This window comes from Gossypium raimondii, chromosome 4 (assembly GCF_025698545.1).
Source record: "Gossypium raimondii isolate GPD5lz chromosome 4, ASM2569854v1, whole genome shotgun sequence".
Classification (NCBI taxonomy): domain Eukaryota; kingdom Viridiplantae; phylum Streptophyta; class Magnoliopsida; order Malvales; family Malvaceae; genus Gossypium; species Gossypium raimondii.
The window spans coordinates 32,588,517-32,608,417 of NC_068568.1; the positions used below are offsets into that span (position 1 = coordinate 32,588,517).

Here is a 19,901-nt window from a genome sequence, read left to right on the forward strand (position 1 = left end):
TTCTTGAGGAAAATATTGAAATAAAAGAATGAAGATGTATTTCATGAATTCAAGTTGATTGGGGTGGTTGTATGTGGATTGGTTGGGTTAAATTTTGTTTTCAATTGACTGATTTTGGTTAAAAAGAAAAAAAGAAAAAAAATAATCTGCTTAATTGATCAATTATGTGGTCCTTGTGAGGAATTTGAGCCTAGAGCGTAAGTTGGGACATCCATGCCAACTTGAGAGGTTATTATTCATTCATGTGTGATTATTGTTATCGACTATCAATTACTCTAGAACTTGCTTTAGTTCTTATTCAGGTTAGTAATACATTTCATTTCTATTAATATGATTTAAGGGGAAATAGGAATTAAGCCATGATTACTTATAAAAGCTGACCTTAACATTATTCCAATTAGTTAGCCATTTGAAGCCTTAAATTCCCAATATTTTATGTACCTCCAGAAATTGAACCAAAAGCCTGAATCAACTCACCTTCTTAGGCTAGTTAATTTAGTTTGGAAGTTCATCATAATTTCGACGTATGTTGGCCAATTTGGGGTGATGTGTAGCTGGAAAAAAAAGAGGCTGATCCTCTTAAGGAAAGATTAGTAAATTGCAGCCGTTTTCATTAAACTAAATGAAGTGGAACGGCTGAATCAGGTGATACGACAATGGAATCGATAAGGGGCTGATTTGTCAGCTATTCTTGAAGAAAAAAACAACAACAAACACAGAAAAGTGGAAGAAAAAAGGAGACAAGAAAGATTGATGACTTCCGAATGATTTTACTGGCCTAAGAGAACTAGCTCCACCATCCAAATTAATTTCCCCCGTCCACTGCACATCACCATGGCCCCATTACAACCTTTATTTAGCCTCAATTATATTTAGGAAATTTTATGTGTTATGTTATAGGTAAGATGGACAAGCAAGCCTATGGGGCTAATTACGGTTGATTTCAATTTGAGAGTATTATACTAAACACAATGAGTGAAGAGTGTTAATAATTTTATTCTTTCCGGTGAGAATTGATCAAAGAAGCATGATTAAATTCCTTTATATTATATGTTAATTTCCTCTTTTAAATAAACCAAAATCTAAATTGTTGATTTCAAATTCATACCAAGTATGGGCGACGCAAGAACTTTTGATTAGTCTTGATTTTCTTGAAATTTTTCTTCATTCTTTTCAACTTGATTGCTTAGGGACGATCAATAGCTTAAGTATGGGGGAGTTTGTTAAGTTCAATTTTGAGCTTAATTTAGCCAACTAAATTATTTAAATTATTGATTAAATTTTGAGCAATTGAATTTTAAATTAGTCTAAATTACAGCAAGAACATCCCATGCCGTAATAATGTATTTTTGCTCAAATTCAATAATTTAATGTTAAGTTTTTAAGTCATGTGTAGGTGAGGGACATTTGGATGTCCGTACAGGCTCAATTTGGAATTTAATTTGCATAACTAAGCTGCTGAATGACTATCACATGCTGGTTGAAGGAATTAAATTAACATTGGGACAAAAGTCGGTCCAATTAGAAGTACAGCAGGTCAAACATGCGACAAAATCAGCAAGGGGATTATCATTCCCTTCTTGCTAGCGGTGGCCGACTCCAATTGAATCAAGGAAGCCAAATCAACCTTGAAGAGTTAAATTAAAGTTAAACTCTATTAAGCTAAAGCTTTTTTTTTATTCGATGGGTTCAGCTAGGAAAAGGGGGATAAGATCAAATTTAATTTTGAATTGTTGGAGGTTATTATCCCATAAATAGAGATGAACAGCAGCTGAGAAAGGTGCGGAAAAACAGAGAAAAAAATATAGCAGCAGAGAGGCGTGGCACTCGAGCAAAGGAAAACCTCAAATTGAATCAGCAAAAACGAGAACAAGCAAGGGAAGCAACGGTCCAAAATTTCAGCTAATCGGAAGAAAGGAAGCTCGACGATTGGAGGAATTTTCTTCCGCAAGACTCAGTTTGTAATTTATACTGATTACAATTGATTCTTGTTTCGTTTCAATTGGTATGAGTGGTTAGAATATTCAAGCTTAGTTAGACACTTATGAAACCTAGCACAAGGAATTTGTAGATTTATTTTGTTTAAATTTGGATTTGGCATTCTTGAGTTGCTTGCTTTATCGTTCAAGGAATTTTTCTAAATCAATTAGATTGATCACCTACTTAATTTAGGACTTTTCTCATAATCATCTAAGTGCAATTGAGTAATCAAATTTCTTAATTACACTTAGAACTGGTGATGATTAATTGGCATGCCGCTAATTGAAGCAACTACGGATTTAATTTTGGAAGCCGCTGGAGGATTTTCTTTAATTAACACAAGGTGAAGTCTCTAAAATACTGAATGCACTTTTAATTAGTCAACAAAGAGTAATTAAAGGTAGACTTCAATTACGAACATTCTCTAATTGAGTTTAAATTTACTTGGGATAGGAATTCACTTCGTAGGTAAATTTTCAGCCTCGTGCTAGATTGGACTACTAAAATAATTTAAGATCGCAAAGGACTTGTGCTTGGTGGATTAAGGCATCAATAACTAAGCATTCCTTCTCTTTAATTTGACAATTTTTCAGCATTCACAATTTAAGCTACAATTTATTCGTTACTATAGATCATTATTAGCAAAGCCCCCCATTTTTCTTTCTTGTTTGCATTTTATATTTCCTTAATTACAATTCCCTTTAAATAGATTTAACGCGAACTTCTCCGTAGGACGATTCCCTATTTACCCTATATTCCAGTTAATGTTGGTTGAATAACAGATTTAATCTGGTGGTCATAACGAGAGCTACCAGACACACCTTGTTTTTAAAAAAAATATTGTAAAATTATTTAAAAAATAAGGAAATTGTCTAGTGGTTAATTGATAAATGCAAAAGTATGAAAATTAAATTGATGTCCCAAGTTCAAATACTTTCCCATACAAAATAATTATTTTTCCTCATTAAAACAGCCCTAAATCTGAAATCATGAACTCCAAGTTTGATCCCGAACATTGCCAAGAAAGTGCGATTGTTGTTTCTCTCAACTAACTTGTGTAAGATCTCCTCTTTCTTCAATTTGTTGATTAATCTTGTCAACTCAAAACCTAAGTTTCTAGATTTTGAATTGAGGGGAATTTTAAATATTTTAAAGGTATTTTTCTAGATTTTTAATGGATCTTTAAATCATTTTTAAGTTACCCTTGAATTTGGCCACCGCGGGTGGTGGTGCGTGTGTCTATATGCTATGTTGTTTCTTGGTTCTTGCCCATATTTTCCCAACACTAATTTGAGTTATTGAACCATCCTAATCAGCCTTTAATCACATGTTAATTAGGGAAATACTTTCTTGATCAATTAGCCATTCGGATCTCAAAATTCGAGAAGTGTAAGTGCGATTAATTGTAAACTAGTTTATTGTTTCGACAAAGTTGTTGGGAAAAGGTTATGGACTGATTAAATGAGGGATTTTAATCAATATTATTTACTGATTTTCCAGTATGTAATTGTGTTAGGTGCTGACCAGAACACCTCAAATCAACCATAAAGCCAAAAGACATTCGCACGCACGATCGCGACAAAATAGTGTAAGAAATCTAACTAGTTTGGATTCGTAAAATAGTAGTAGTTTTGACGATTGGTTGAAACCCATAAGTGGGTGTTTAAGGGCTGGTGAAGAGATGAATTGATAGAATTTATACTGATTTTTTACTTAGGTTTATTTTAAAGTTTATTAAGGAAAATTGGAAGATTGGCTAGTGTGCTGTGAGAAAGCGAAAAATAAGGTGGGGTTCCTAAACTCAAAAACATAATTAAAAATGATAATTTTTTTTATATATCTAATGATTTAGCTTGCTGATTAGATTACCTTAATAAAAAAAATTAATTTTGTAAGTGGTCGAACCATGTACATTTTGAGCCCTAACAGATTGATATGTTCGCAAAGTTGCTAATTTGCCAGTGTGAATGGTATTGTGATGCATGATTGTGTTATTTGGTATGGGATTGGTTGTATGTATAGCATGATTTGATTAGATATGTGTTTATGCATGATATAATTGAATGAATAGTTTGCTATGTTATATTGGAAATGTTATTATACATGCACATTGGAAAATCATAAAAGTGTGAAATTGTGTAATGTTGAATGATATCATCTTAATGGTAATTTGGAAGTTGGAACATTGTTTCCATTTGCTGAAAGTATATGATTATTGAAGGCATGTTGAACATGTCAAATAAATGTGAAAAGTACTGAGATATGATTATGTATGAGTTTGTGTGACATATTGCAGTTGCATTGGGATGAGATATATTGTGGTTGACGGAGGAGTTCCTTGGAGTACCGGTGGCATATTAAGTCTGCATTTATATGTAGTCAGTGCTCTGCACTTGGAATACCGACGGGATTGGTGATTTTATCACATATTATATGATATGGGTGATTCTATCAGACTATTTGATATCTAAAAAATTTTCTGCATTATTGATTATTCGGTGGTTTTACCATATTAAGCTATTCTCACATTTATTGGAGTTTGGCAGACGGGTTTTGGGGAACTCATGGTGTATAGCGAATGGTATGGGTATGAACCTTTTTGCATTGCATCATGCTCACGAAAGATTTGAATGTTATTGATTTATGCTATGTATTGTATTGTGTTTTATTGAATGGTATCAAAATTAATGATTGTTACTGGAATTAATGATGACCCATGCTTATACACCATTTGACATCAATTTGATAATGGCTATGTAATGATATGAAATTCCAATAATGGTTCTATGTTCTTCTGTCAAAGCTAATATGTTTCACTCTATCTGATATTTTTGTTTGTTTAAATAACTATTTTGCTTACTGGAAACACGAAAAGATACACACTTTTTCATGCAGTTTTTAACTCAAATTCATGGAGTTTCGATAAAATTATTGTCAAAAAATATATAATAATTATAAAATAATTAAATTGCACTCAAATTATTAACATGTTTAATTTTAATTAATTTTATATCAAAATTTGATTAAATTTGATTATTTTTGACAGATTTACACAATGGGGGAAAAACGGTTCGGCAGACACTACTAAAAGCGCAAAATCGAGAAGCAATTTTAAAGTATCAAGGTGAATTAATTTTTCAGCCTAAGATGATCCAAATTATGTGTATTAATTCATAATATAATTACTTTTAATTTTAATCCAATTTAATTTGGGTTAAATAAATTATTATTAATTAATTATGAAAAATGGCCTAGTTGAGCTGAACCGAGAAAACTCATCCAACCGAGAACAGGGAAGCCCAAAACCGTCCCACATGCTGACCCAAATAACTTGTTTGGCTGATTATTTGGCTTGGAAAATGGCCCTTCAAGACTCCTTCAATTTGCATTCAAACCCCTCCACTATTCATGCCTTTCAAGAGTTGCCCCTACCTAAAAATATCATGTTTGAAATCTTCAAACGTGCCACATGTATGGCCAGCCATGGGGGGAGTCTCTAGCTTTTGATTTTGGCTATTTTTAGCAGTCTTCTCATCCTATAAATAGCCCCTTGGTTTCTCCCTACAAGCACATCTCAAACCCATTCATTTCTTCACCGCTCTCTCACTTTTCTCTCTTCATTCCCTTCCATTGTTCTTCATGTTCTTCCCCTATTCCTTTGCCGATTTCACCTATTGAAAAAGATTCATTCAACCACCATTTGGAGCAGCATTCAAGTGTTCGTGGAAGCCTCGGTTCAAGAAGAACAAGCTGAGAAGGAGGACCGAAGCAAACTAGTCAAGCCTCGGAGAAACACCGGATTTGATTCTTGTTCCTTATCCTTTTAATTTTATTGTTGTTGTTATAATCATGTCTTTGAATATTTGTGATGTTGATATGTTTAATTTAATTAATATGGCTTAAATTTAATTCGTGTTAGGTTGATTGCAGTTCATCTATTTGAGTTATTAAAATTGTGTTTGTGTTGTTATAGGCCTCAGTAAGATGTTTGATTAAGTAAAACCATGACTAAGTTATTCTTGCATTAAAATTTTAAGGTAACTAATGAATTAACTATTTAAACGGATTGAAATTATAATTAATTGACACAATAATTAATTAGTGCATGTTTAATCATCTAAGGTAGCTAGGGTTAAATTAGAAACGATATCTAAAGATACATTAGCCTTGCATAACTTGCAAGATTATTGTGATTAAACTGTTTCAAGATAGAAATACATTGTTACCTCACGTAATGTTTTATGTGCTTATGAGATTGAATTAATTTTTGAATTGGCATAGAGATATGTACAATAGATTATTTTAATTTCATAAGTATGTATGTGCATTAACACATTTCCTTATTAAAATTTGTTTAATCGGTTGAATTGACATAGAGATATAGTCAAGAGATAAATGGATTTTAGTAGGTAAGTATGTTTATAAGTTAGCAAATTACTGAGTTGCTATGAATTTATTCGTAACAACAGAAACATGAGTTTAATAATTCTAAGTTAAGAAATGTGATTAATAGCAACTCAGTTTCTGTTTATAAATGGATTTTGGTAGGTAAGTATGTTTATAAATGTGATTTTTATCAAGATGATCTTAATCCGGGTATTAGGAGACCCGAAATTCAGGCACAACAGTTTAGGCTGAAGCTAGTCATGTTTCAGATGCTTTAAATAGTGGGTCAATTCAGTGGAATGCCGACCAAAGATCCTCACTTGCACTTAAGACTGTTCATGGAGGTGAGAGATTCTTTCAAGTTAATCGGAGTACCCAAAGATGCACTACAATTGAAGTTGTTCCCATATTCGCTAAGGGATAGAGCTCGAGCCTGGTTGAACTCATTGCCACCAAATTCAATTTCCACATGGCAAGAGTTAGCATAAAGATTCCTCATGAAGTATTTCCTGCCTAGCAAGAATGCTAAGTTTAGGAACGAGATCAATGCTTTCCAATAAATGGATGATGAGTCCTTGTATGAGGCATGGGAAAGGTACAAAGAATTATTACGGAAGTGCCCTCATCACGGAATCCCACATTGCATCCAACTTGAGACGTTTTATAGTAGTCTCAATGCTCACACGAGGATGGTAGTGGATGCTTCTGCTAACGGTGCTCTCCTTTCTAAGTCTTATAACAAGGCTTATGAAATCATTGAGAGGATTACCAACAACAATTATCAATGGCCAACCAATCCAGCAGCGTTAGAAAGAAGAGTCACTGGAATACATGAAGTAAACGCTCTCACTTCACTTGCATCTCAAGTATCCTCAATATTCTCAATGCTTAAAAATTCTACTATTAATGGGTTTAATAGTCTTACAGCTCAGCCACCGAATCTATTTGAAAATATAGCTTGTGTTTATTGTAGTGAAGGACATTTGTTCGAAGAATGTCCATCGAACCCAAAATATGTATATTACAAGGGTAACCAAAATCGAGGAAGGCAAGGACTATAATCCAATTCCTATAACCCATCCTGATAAAGCCACCCTAATTTCTCCTAGAGTAACCAAGGGGCTGGACCCAATAACACATACGCCCAACCTAGACCGACCTAGCCACCTATTTTTACCCAGCAAGTTCAGAAACAACCTCAAGTTCAACCATCCAATGGCTTAGAAAACTTGTTCAAGGCATACATAGCCAAGAATGATACCTTAATCCAATGCCAAGCAGCTGCATTGAAAAACCTAGAAAACCAAATGGGCCAGGTTGCAACTGAACTCAGAAACTGACCACAAGGTGCTTTACCTAGTGGTATAGAGAATTAGAGGAAACTTAGGAAGGAGCATCGTAAAACATTGACATTGAGGAGCGGGAAGACATTAGAGCCTAACACTGACAAAGTTGAAGAGGAGCCAGCTGATGCTCAAGACTCAAAGGAAGTTTAACCAAGTGTTGAAAATCTAGTTTCACCAAAACCTGAATTTGCAAAATTTGAAAAGGTAACTTCTGAACCAACTAATTTTGATAAACTAAAAACTTTGTTAGATTCAGAATTGCCACAAAAGACTAATCAACCAGTTCCAGTAAAGAAGCCTCCACCACCCTACCCTCAAAGACTTCAAAAGTAGAAGCAAGAAGTTCAATTCATGAAGTTCCTAAACATACTGAAGTAACTTCATATCAATATCCCATTGGTTGAAGCAATTGAAAAAATACCGATCAACGTCAAATTCATGAAGGATATCTTGTTTAAAAAATGACGACTAGGAGAATTTGAGACGGTAGCCCTCACGAAAGAATGCAGTGCATATTTTCAAGACAAACTACCCCCAAAGTTAAAGGATCGTGGATGTTTTACCATACCTTGCAACATTGGAGCAACATATTAAGGTAAAGCACTATGTGATTTGGGTACGAGTATCAACTTGATGCCCATGTCAATATTTAAGAAGTTGTGGATAGGTGAAGTTAGACCTACTACGATTACACTTCAATTAACAGATCGATCCTTAGGACATCAGAAGGAAAAATCGATGACGTATTGGTACGTGTAGACAAATTTATTTCCCCTGTTGACTTTGTTATTCTAGACTTTGAAGCAGACAAATAAGTGCCAATCATCTTAGGAAGGCCTTTCCTAGCAACTGGAATGACCCTTATTGATGTACAGAAGGGCGAGCTGACTATGCGTGTTCAAGACGATCAGGTAACATTTAATGTTTTTAAGTGTATGCGATTTCCTGACGCAATTGATTATTGTTCTACAGTGTCTGATTTAGAGGAATTAATCATGGAAAGGGAACTTAACTTTGTTGAGGACCCATTGGAACAAATTTTGACATCAGACCCTCCTTGGTATAGAGGAGGATGAATAGTTAGCTTTGCTAGAAGCTAATCAAAGGGGATTTAATCCACAATCCCGCTTTGGTTTTTTGGAGTTAGAGAATAGGGATTATACCTAGATTAGAACTGAAGGTACTTTCCTCGCATTTAAAATATGTTTATTTAGGCAACGCTTCTACTTTACCTATGATTGTTTCAGTAGAATTAATCGCTGAGTAAGAAGAGAAACTCATCCTAGTATTGAAACAATTTAAGAAGGCTATCAGATGGACCATCGCAGATATTCGTGGCATTAGTCTGTCTGTATGCATGCACAAGATCATCATGGAATATGGCGAAAAAGGGATGATTGATGGACAATGAAGACTTAACCCTATCATGAAAGACATGGTAAAGAAAGAAATAATTAAGTGGTTAGATGCAGGTACCATTTACCCCTTCTCAAACAGTTCGTGGGTGAGTTCAGACCAGTGCGTGCCGAAGAAAGGAGGTATTACGATCGTAGAAAATGAAAATAACAAGTTGATACCGACTAGAATAGTTATTGGATGGAGAATTTGCATTTATTAGTGGAAGATAAACAAAGTGACTAGGAAATATCAGTTTCCTTTACCATTTTTGGACCAAATGCTGGATAGACTCGCGGGGTGAGACTATTACTATTTTCTCATTGGATACATGGGGTATAATCAGATTACAGTAGCTCCAAAAGATCAACACAAGACAACCTCCACCTACGCGTACGGTACATTTGCATTTAGATGCATGCCATTTGGTTTATGTAATGCACGTGCTACATTTCAAAGATGTATGATGTCTATTTATACTGACATGGTTGAGAAATACTTGGAAGTCTTTATGGATGATTTTTTAGTATTTGGAGATACATATGATGATTGCCTAGCCAATCTCACCAAGGTACTAAGGCGATGCGAAGAAACAAACCTCGTACTCAACTGGGAAAAGTGTCATTTCATGGTACGAGAAGGTATCGTTCTAGGGCATTGCATAACAGACATTGAATCAAGGTAAATAAAGCAAAGGTAGACGTTATTGAAAAACTCCCACCTCCAGCACCTGTAAAGAGTGTTAGGAGCTTTTTGGGACACGCCGGCTTCTATCGAAGATTTATCAAAGACTTCTCCAAAATTGCTAAACCCTTATGCAAATTATTGGAGAAGGACATGACGTTCAAATTTGATGAGTAGTGCTTAAAAGCTTTTAGAGATTTGATGAGTCGGTTAGTTTTGGCACCCATAATCGTCACACCAGATTGGGATTTGCCATTTGAATTGATGTGTGATGCAAATGACTTCGCGATAGGAGCTGTCATGGGCCAGCGAAGGAACAAAGTTTTTCATCCCATCTACTACGCAAGTCAGACTCTGACAGGAGCTCAACTGAATTATACGGTAACAGGGAAAGAGTTACATGCTATTGTGTTTGCTTTTAACAAGTTTCGATCTTATCTTATAGGTACCAAAGTGACTATCTATATGGACCATTTGGCAATTAAGTATTTACTTGCTAAGAAAGATGCTAAGTCAAGACTGATCCGATGGGTACTTCTACTTCAAGAGTTTGATCTATAAATTCAAGATCGAAAGAGAGTAGAAAGCCAAGTAGCAGACCACTTGTCCAGATTAGAGCCGCAAGAAGGGAATTCTCCACTTATACCCATTTAGGAGACATTTCTAGACGATCACATACTAAAGGTAAATCATGTCAACAATACCCCTTGGTTTGCTGATATTGCTAACTATTTAGCTTGTGGTTTGATGTCGATTGATAAGACGTATCATTAAAAGAAAAAGTTTCTTCATGATGTGAAGTATTATTTCTGGGAAGAACCATACTTGTTTAAAAAGTGTGCAAATCAAATAATTAGGAGATGCATGGCAGAAAATGAAGTACATAAGATTTTATATCATTGCCACTCATCTTCGAGTGAGGGACACTTCAGAGGTACACGTAATGCGGCCAAGGTATTGCAAGCTAGATTCTTTTGACTAACACTATTCAAAGACGCATATACTTACGTAAAGAGTTGTGATCAATGTCAAAGGGTTGGAAACGTCACTGTAGCGCTCGAGTTTGTGCAAGTTTACACAGTTGTTATCAAGTAATAAGTAAGTATCGAGTTTTCGTCTCCATAAGGATTGTATTTGAGCTAAGTCACTTAATTTGTAAAATTATATTAACAATTTGAAAATTAAAAATAGAATATAGTTGAGAAGTGGTATAAACTAGATGCAATGATCCCTAATGTAAATTATCCTAATATGCAGACTATATGAATGAATAGATTTTAACAAAATTTAACACAATTTGCAACAATTTTAACATAAATAAACTAGAAAAATTACTTTAATTAAACTTAATTTATTATCATCATGCTTAATAATATTCGGAAAAAATATTAGGTCATTTCGGAATCCTTTACTTAGTAAATACGCATTTTACTGATCCCTATTTACTAAGGGTTTCTTAGCATTCGTGTGAGTTAACAGGGACGTGTTAGGTTTGAAACAATTTAATCACACAAATCTAAAAACTATGCAGATAACAGAGCCTGGTTAGGGTTGTTATGTAACCTACAGTTTAATTGGGTTAGGATCTAAATTGAGCATGCACATTTCAATTATGCGTCCATTAGCCATTGTCTGGTTAGGATCGCTCAGCTAATTCAGGTGCATTCCAATCACGTATGAATGAAATACAGACTTGATTTTAATTGAAACATTATCGATTGAGGCACAAATATTATAAGCATGAATCACATAAATATTATTTAATCAAAATAATCATCCTAGCTTAAATAAAATTTAAGCTATCATTGTTGTAAACAATAACATAGAACTCATAGCAAACATCTTTAAATTAAATGAAAGAAAAGAAAGATTGAACCCAATTCGGAGTGGCTGTCACCCAAGACTCTGACTGACGAGGCTCATTCGCTTCTTTGCGTTGCTCCTTTGGTGATGGTTCTCCAAGGTGGCCGATCAAAGGCTCTTTAAGAGGCTAATTTGATAAAATCCTTATGCAAGGATGATGATAGGCATGAGGACTAAGAGATTTGAGGGAGAGGATCAGGGATGAGGGATGATTGAAAAAGTGAGAAATGAGCTCTTATTTATAGGAGAGGCAAGGGAGCTAGTTTTCTAAAATTAGGAGTGTCCATCCATTGAAACCTCCTCCAAAAGTGGTCGGCCATGAATTTTTGGTCAATTTGAATGCCACAACAACTCAGGACTAAGACTCGGTCTCCAGCAAATCTTCAGGTAAATCTCTGATTTCTTTAACTCTTCAAGGGCCTTAGGTAATTAAACCAAAAATTGGTTTATAATTTGCCATGTGCAGCCAAAAATTGGGTTCACTTGGTCCCCACTTTGGACGGTTTTGAAATTAGAAGAAAACTCTCAGACCTATCAAAAAGAGCAGATAGTTTAGAGGACCAGATGAATTAATTTAACCACTTTAATTAATCCATTTACTTTATTAATTAAACCCGATTTTATTAATGAATTATTTAAAATGAATTATTAAAATATAGCATTATATTTTATTATTTAATTTAATCATGCGTGGCCCACTTCATAGCTTAAAAATATAATATGCTTAAATTAATATAAAATAAGCCATTTTATGCATGAAAACTATATAATAAAACATAAAATCACATTTTAATAATTTCTATGTCCTAATTTCATATTTTCACATATTTCATTAATTTATTAAACAATTACTTGGTTTTAACAACAATTTTAAGTAAAAAGGTGATGAATTATATAGAAAAAAATCCTTTATATTTTTACGTTTACACAGCCCCAAGCTTAAATCATTGCTCATCCCGAGTAATGTTCATGCACAGCACAAGGTCTTGCTAAGGCAAATTTTGCTAAAAGTGTAAGTAGCATCAATCTTCGTCTCATAATCATGCATCAACAAATTCATGCTCATAAATCTTCTTTATTAACAAGTAACTCATATACAAACATTTGGAAAATTTTATTCTAAGTTTCAAGATATGCTAAAATGAATCATAATTTGCATGTATGCCACAGGCATAGATAATATTCTTCATTCAACACAATTTCTTATCAATCAAGCAAACAATTATAAGGCTTATTTATGATCTTCATATGTTGAACTTAATACATCCTCTCCACTAATGTAAGTGACATAATCATCAAATCAATAGGTCTTTTATAAGGTTGTAATGGGGCTTGGTTTAAGGTAGGGATTTTAAGAGATGAGACATTTTGGTTTCAAAAATCTTAACCTTTGACTTGTCCTGGATTTCTCGAAATTCAACCTTTTTCTTCAAGTGAACCTTTGGAACACCCCCAAACTTATTTTGAACTCAAGCTCATACATTTTTCCTTTTTGAAGACTAGGTGAACTTTTCTTCACTCTTTCTTTGCCTTTGTGATTTTTTTAAGCATTAGCACATACATCTTTATGAAAATTTCCTCAAATGTTGATTCCCAAGACACTTAAGTTAAAATAGGTGCACAAAATTAGGATAATTTTAAAAACATGGTAACCGACTCATAATGTAGGTTCATTTCAAAAACAGGCCTTAAAGCTCAAAATTGTAGTTTCAAGGGTCGAATATCATAAGGTGGGCTTGAAAAGGCTCAAACGGTCCAAAGAAAAATGGTGCTTATATCATTTTAGATTTTTATGTCCCCTAGGATTTCGCCTAAAGAAAGTTACTAAGTCAATTCTAAAGATATAAACCTTCATCCATGTCCGATCTCAAGAGAAACTGAGTTTTCATAGCAAACATTAACTAAGACTAAGATCATAAAAACATTCCATTCTTCACGATAACATACAATATCTCAGATAAAATCATCATTCATACTTGCATACAAGCTATCTTATTAAAAAGAATTTCTCTAAACATTCATTTATTAAAACATACTTATGAAAGAAATGATTGAAACATACTTGAAAGTTTTAAAATTTGAGCAATTTATTTGCCTTACCCCCTTTAAAAAGAAGCAATGTCCTCTTTGTAATAACAAAGTAATGAATGAAAACTGACCACCAGGTAGGGTTGTAAAGAAAGAGAGGTGAGTCATTAAGACTGCTTAAATACCAAGTCTTTCCTAATAACCCAATCCTAGACAGGTTCATTCCCATTGCCACATCACTTAGTCTTTTTCTTTCTAAAGAAGTATTTATTCATGCTTGATATGTTTTATTTTGCAAAGATTAAATCCTAATTACTAAAGAAATAAATTCCTAAAGACCTAAAAAACAATTAAATAAATAACAAGACAAGAATCCCCCATTTTATTTTTCTAGCTCATTCCCTTTGTCTTCTTTAGTTTCATCTCTGCTTGCATCGTCAGTATCTTCCGTCAATGTCTCAAAGATAGCATCTGGGAACTCAGGAACAAAAGTGTTAGAGATATTCTTAAAAGTATTTCCAATTGAATCATCCCTAGTTTTTGCATATTTCTAGTAAGTTTGTTGTTGATTGTGCATGAACTTGCACATATCTGTCAAAATAGACAGCTTCGATTTCTTTGAAGTACTTGCTGGAGTTGGCATTGGAGTCGTAAATTCTGGTTGAACACTTAGCTTGACTGGTTCTTCTTCTAGCTCAACCCTTGGTTTAAAGTTTTCAGTTCTTTTAGCTGGTTGAGGACTATTTAGTTCCTTATCAAATTCTTCTACTTCAGTGTCTGTAACTGAATCAGCTTCAATTTTAGTTTTATTTGTTGACTCTTCAGTTTCTGGCTCAATTGGTTCCTCTTGCTCGCCTTGATTCAGGTCATGCACTCTCTCTACTAACCTTTCAAGATCACGACTTGTGATGCACCCTTGGACATACTGCCCCTTCAGATTTGCTTGTGTTTTAACACGGGCCGTTAAGCAAAGTGAAGTGATTAATGATGGGAAATAAGCACTTCCTGCCTTCTTTTTAGCACAATCATGAATTTCCATGAGGATAATTTTCCCAACATTTGTAGACTTTTCTGTCAAAACTGCATATAACAAGAGCATTCGTTCCACTGATATGGTGGAACTATGTGAGATAGCCATAAAACTGTAGCGAACAAAATAAAACCATACCTTTAAAACTAGTTTTAAATATTCTCTTCGACAAGAATGGCTTCCATACATTCTTATAATACATTAGGATCCCGGATTTGTCACAACATCAAACACTTGTTGAAGAAAATCCCAATTGATATTGTTCATCGTAGGGTAGTACTCATCTTCCGAAACATCAGGTAAATTAAACAAATCATTGATGGACTTAGAAGTAAGAGATACATTTTTCTTTCGAACGGTGACTTCAGTAGCATCTTATGTAGTCAAACTAGCATAGAATTCTCAAACTAGTTCATCATCGGGAAGTGAACGAGTATCGCAGAATCGTTCCCACTTGCGAGCATTGATTATCATTCTAATCGGCATAGGGGCAACCATCACATCATTGCTCTTCAGGTTAAAACCCTTTTCCGACATCATAGGTTGATGCTTGAAATTTGAATCAAATTGCTCTTTCACTTCTTCATCGATCAAAATCGGGTTTTTAGAAGTAGTTTTTGATGATATAGTTCTTTTGCGAGACATGGTATTTTCCTAAAAATTCGGCAAAGTTTCTGCTTGTAGAGGCAAAAGAGAAATCGGCAAAAGAAGGTGGATCTTGCTTTGGCAAACCTTGAGACGGCGAAGGAGTTACGGCGGTGACGACAACGTACGACAGCAATGGTGGTATGTGGATCATGAAGACGGATCCTCCTAAAAATAATACCGACTATCATGAAGAAATTTCTTCCTTTGTTGGTATGTCATTTCTCGAGCAATTATTCCACATGCAACATAATTAGCAAAATCAGCAAACCAGAGTATTTCATGAATTTGTCTTACCTCGAATAAGTGCTCACCTGGGAAATTCTCGTTGATAGGCACACCGGACTGTGTTACCTTATCTTGCTCCAACCTCGACAGATGATCAGCTACTTGATTTTCGATACCTTTTCTATCTTGGATCTCAAGGTCAAATTCTTGAAGTAAAAGTATCCAACGAATTTGCCTTAGTTTTGCATATTTCTTCGTGAGCAAGTATTTAATGGCCACATGGTCAGTAAATACTGTAACTTTGGTACCTATAGGATATGAACATAATTTGTCAAAAGAAAAAACTATAGCAAATAGTTCCTTTTAAGTGACCTTGTAATTGAGTTGGGCTCCCGTCAAGGTTCTACTTGCATAGTAAATGGGGTGGAATACTTTATTTCTTTGACCTATCACAGCTCCAATAGCATTATCACTTGCATCGCACATCAACTCAAAAGGTGAGTTCCAATCAGGTGTAACGATTATTGGGGCTGTAATTAACTGATTCTTTAGATCTTCAAAAGCTTCCAAACATTTTTTGTTGAAATTGAACACTATATTTTTCTTTAACAACAAACATAGTAGCTTAGAAATTTTTGAGAAATCCTTGATAAACCTTCGGTAAAAACCGGTATGGCCTAAGAAACTTCTGACTCCTTTCACTTTAATTGGGGCCAGTAATCTTTCAATTACATCCACCTTTGCTTTGTCAACTTCAATTCCTTTCTTTGAGATCTTGTGACCTAAGACAATTCCTTCATTGACCATAAAATGACATTTTTCCCAATTTAGTACAAGATTCGTCTCTTCGCATCTCTTCAGTACCTTAGGCAAATTACTCAAACAAATATCATAAGTGTTACCAAAAATAGAAAAATCATCCGTGAAAACCTCGACGAAATTTTTGGCTATATCAGTAAATATTGCCATCATGCATCGTTGAAACGTTGCAAGTGCATTGCAAAAACCAAAAGGCATTCGCCTAAAAGCGAACATACCATATGGACAAGTAATTGTTGCTTTATGTTGGTCCTCTGGGGCTACAAATATTTGGTTATATCTCGAATGGCCATTTAAAAGACAATAGAATTCATTGCCTGTCAATCGATCTAACATCGATCCATAAAAGGTAATGAAAAATGGTTCTTTCGAGTGGCTTTGTTCAGCTATCTATAATCAATACAGATTCTTCAATCGGTAACAGTTCTCGTTGGAATTAACTTGTTATGCTCATTTTCAACAATCGTGATTCCACCTTTCTTCGGCACACATTGCACCGGACTTAACCACGAACTATCGGAAATAGGATAGATGATTCTTGCATCTAACCATTTAATCACTTTCTTTCTCACAACTTGTTTCATAATAGGATTGAGCCTCCTTTGCCTATCCATTCGACCTCTTTCACCTTCTTCTAAAATGATTTTATGCATGCAAAATGAAGGGCTTATACCTCGAATATCAGCTATGCTCCAACCAATTACTTTCTTAAATTTCTTTAGAATAGTAATTAATCGCTCCGCTTAATCTTTTGTCAGTTCCGCTGAAATAACCACAGGCAAAGTAGAACAATCACCAAAATAAATGTATTTCAAATGGGAAGGAAGTACCATTAGTTCGAGTTGAGGTGGTTTTTCATTTGACAACTTGGGTTGCACAAATTCTCTGACTTCCAGCTCCAACGGTTCAAATCGTGTGGATTGAATATAATTTCTTGGATTGGCTTTCATCAAAGCCATGTTTTCTTCACCTTTTTCATCCTCTAAAAGGTCAAGATCTAAAGCTTTCTCCAATGGATCTTCTTGAAAATTGTTTTTCAAACAAACCAAGGTTTCTATCTCTTTCATAACTGAACAATCCTCTGTCGGATTGGGAAATTTCATTGGTTTAAGAATGTTAAAGGTTACCTAATCGTCTTGAACTTGCATGGTGAGTTCACCTTTCTACACATCAATTAACGTTCTTCCCGTGGCTAGGAAAGGTCTTCCAAGGAAAATTGGTACTTCCTTATCTGCATCAAAATCTAAAATAATGAAATCAGCAGGAAAAATAAATTTATCGACTCTTACCGAAACATCCTCGATCTTTCCTTCAGGATATGCTAAAGAACGGTCCACTAGCTAAAGCGTCATAGTTGTAGATCTTACTTCACCTATCCCTAACATCTTGAAAATAGACTTAGACATCAAGTTGATACTCACTCCTAAGTCACACAAAGCTTTACCACAGTAAGATTCACCAATGTTATAGGGTATAGTAAAGCTTCCTGGGTTTTTTCAATTTCGGTGGTAGTTTGTTCCGCAGGAACGTACTGCACTCCTTTGTCAAGGCAACAGTCTCATACTCACTCTGTCGTTTTTTCTTGGACAGTATATCCTTCATAAACTTCACATAATTTGACATTTTTCTAAAGCCTCCACCAACGAAATGTTGATGTGTAACTACTTCAGAATATCCAAAAACTTCTTCAATTGCACCTCCTGTTTCTGCTTGTGTTGTTGCAATCTTTGCGGATATGGAGGTGATGGAACTTTCGGTTGAACCAGACAACTTAACTGAGTAGGTAAATCTTCATTCAAAGAAGATGTTAAAATATTTTAATTCACTAGATCAGGGTTTACCTTGTTAGACTGTGCAGATTCTGATTCCTTTAGTGTAGGAACTTCTACAGCTGGTTGACTTTCCTCCTTTTCAACATGCCCATCATCAACATCAATCAATCGGGGTTCCAGAGTCTTTCCACTTCACAATGACACTACCTTGATATGTTCTTTACCTAAATTTCTTAAATTCTCAGTACCGCTCGGCAAGGTTCCTTACGGTCTATTACGAAACTCCGTAGCTAACTAACCCATTTGGTTTTCCAAATTTTTCAGTGTTGCTGCTTGGCTTTGGATCAAAGTGTCATTCTTTGCCATGTACACTTTTAAAAAGTTCTCCAAACTATTTGATGCCTTAGCTTGAGGTGGTTTTGGAGCTTGCTGATTAAACCCTTAAGCTTGGTTGGGTCTTTGCTACAATGAGTTGTTGTTTGGTCTATTTCCTTGGTTGCTCAAAGAAAATTTAGGATGATTACGCCATGAAGGATTGTAGAAGATGGACTGGGTTCCTTGTCCACTCCTATTTTGATATTGGTTCCCCACATAGTACACTGACTCAGGATTTGATGGACAATTCTCAAAAGAATGACCTTCCCCACAGTACACACAGGAAACTACTTCAAACGGACTTGGTGGATGAGCTGTAAAATTATTAGTACTATTAGTGGTTCACTATTTTAACATAGAGGAAATAGACGATAACGAAGTGAAAGAGTCAACTTCATGAACTTTGGCTACTCATCTTCTTGAAGTTGTTCTATTTGTTGGCCAATGATTGTTATTACTCGCGATCCTCTTGATGATCTCATAAGCCTCATTATAAGACTTCGACAAAAATGCACCATTCGCGAAAGCATCTACCGTCAATCTTGTATGTGCATTGAGACCATTATAGAATGTCTCCAACTGGATACCATGAGCAATCCCATGATGAGGACACTTACGAACTAACTCCTTGAATCGCTCTCAAGCCTCATACAATGACACATCATCCAATTGTTGGAAATTTGTGATCTCGTTCCTTAACTTAGCGTTTTTGCTAAGTGGGAAATACTTAACCAAAAATCTCTCTACTAATTCTTGCCATGTAGATATGGAACTTGGTGGCAATGAATAAAGCCATGCTCGTGCTCAATCTCACAACGAGTATGGAAACAACTTCAACCTCAGTGCATCCTCAGTCACACTGTCTATCTTGAATGAATCACTCACCTCCATAAACAATCGAAGGTGGAGATGTGGATCTTCCGTGGGCATACCACTAAATTGGCCCACCGTTTGTAGCATTTGAAACATCACTGGTTTCAATTCAAACTGGGTTGCCTCAATATCTGGCCATCTAATTCTTGGGTTTAACTCGCTAAAAATTGGCACAACACATTGTCTGATGCATCGATCCCTATCATCAACAATGAGGATGAGATTTCATACATAACCGGCTTCATTACCCTGGCCTTGATTCTGAGTTTTAAGGTCCATCTCGACTTGGCTTTGAGCTGTTCGTTCACGTCTTTTTTGTCTAAAAGTTCACTCAATTTCAGGGTCTGCAGGGAGCAAACCAATAATTCGATCTATGCTCATAAACACCAGAGAAGAAAATCGCAAAAATTAAAAAGAATAAGTTAGTAATGTTAGAAATAAATGAAATTGAAAATAAATAATTTCACAAAAAAATGA

At 35.0% G+C, this 19,901-nt stretch overlaps 2 non-coding genes across 2 annotated transcripts; one reads left to right on the forward strand and one right to left on the reverse strand.

The window, feature by feature from the left end:
- Positions 1–6,893: 6,893 nt before the first annotated feature.
- LOC128040700 (small nucleolar RNA R71) lies at positions 6,894–7,000 on the reverse strand. The gene has a single exon (XR_008195506.1). It is a non-coding gene; the product is annotated as a small nucleolar RNA R71 (small nucleolar RNA).
- A 12,146-nt stretch (positions 7,001–19,146) lies between these two features.
- On the forward strand, positions 19,147–19,253 carry LOC128040679 (small nucleolar RNA R71). Its single transcript, XR_008195485.1, has one exon. It is a non-coding gene; the product is annotated as a small nucleolar RNA R71 (small nucleolar RNA).
- The last annotated feature ends 648 nt before the right edge of the window (positions 19,254–19,901 follow it).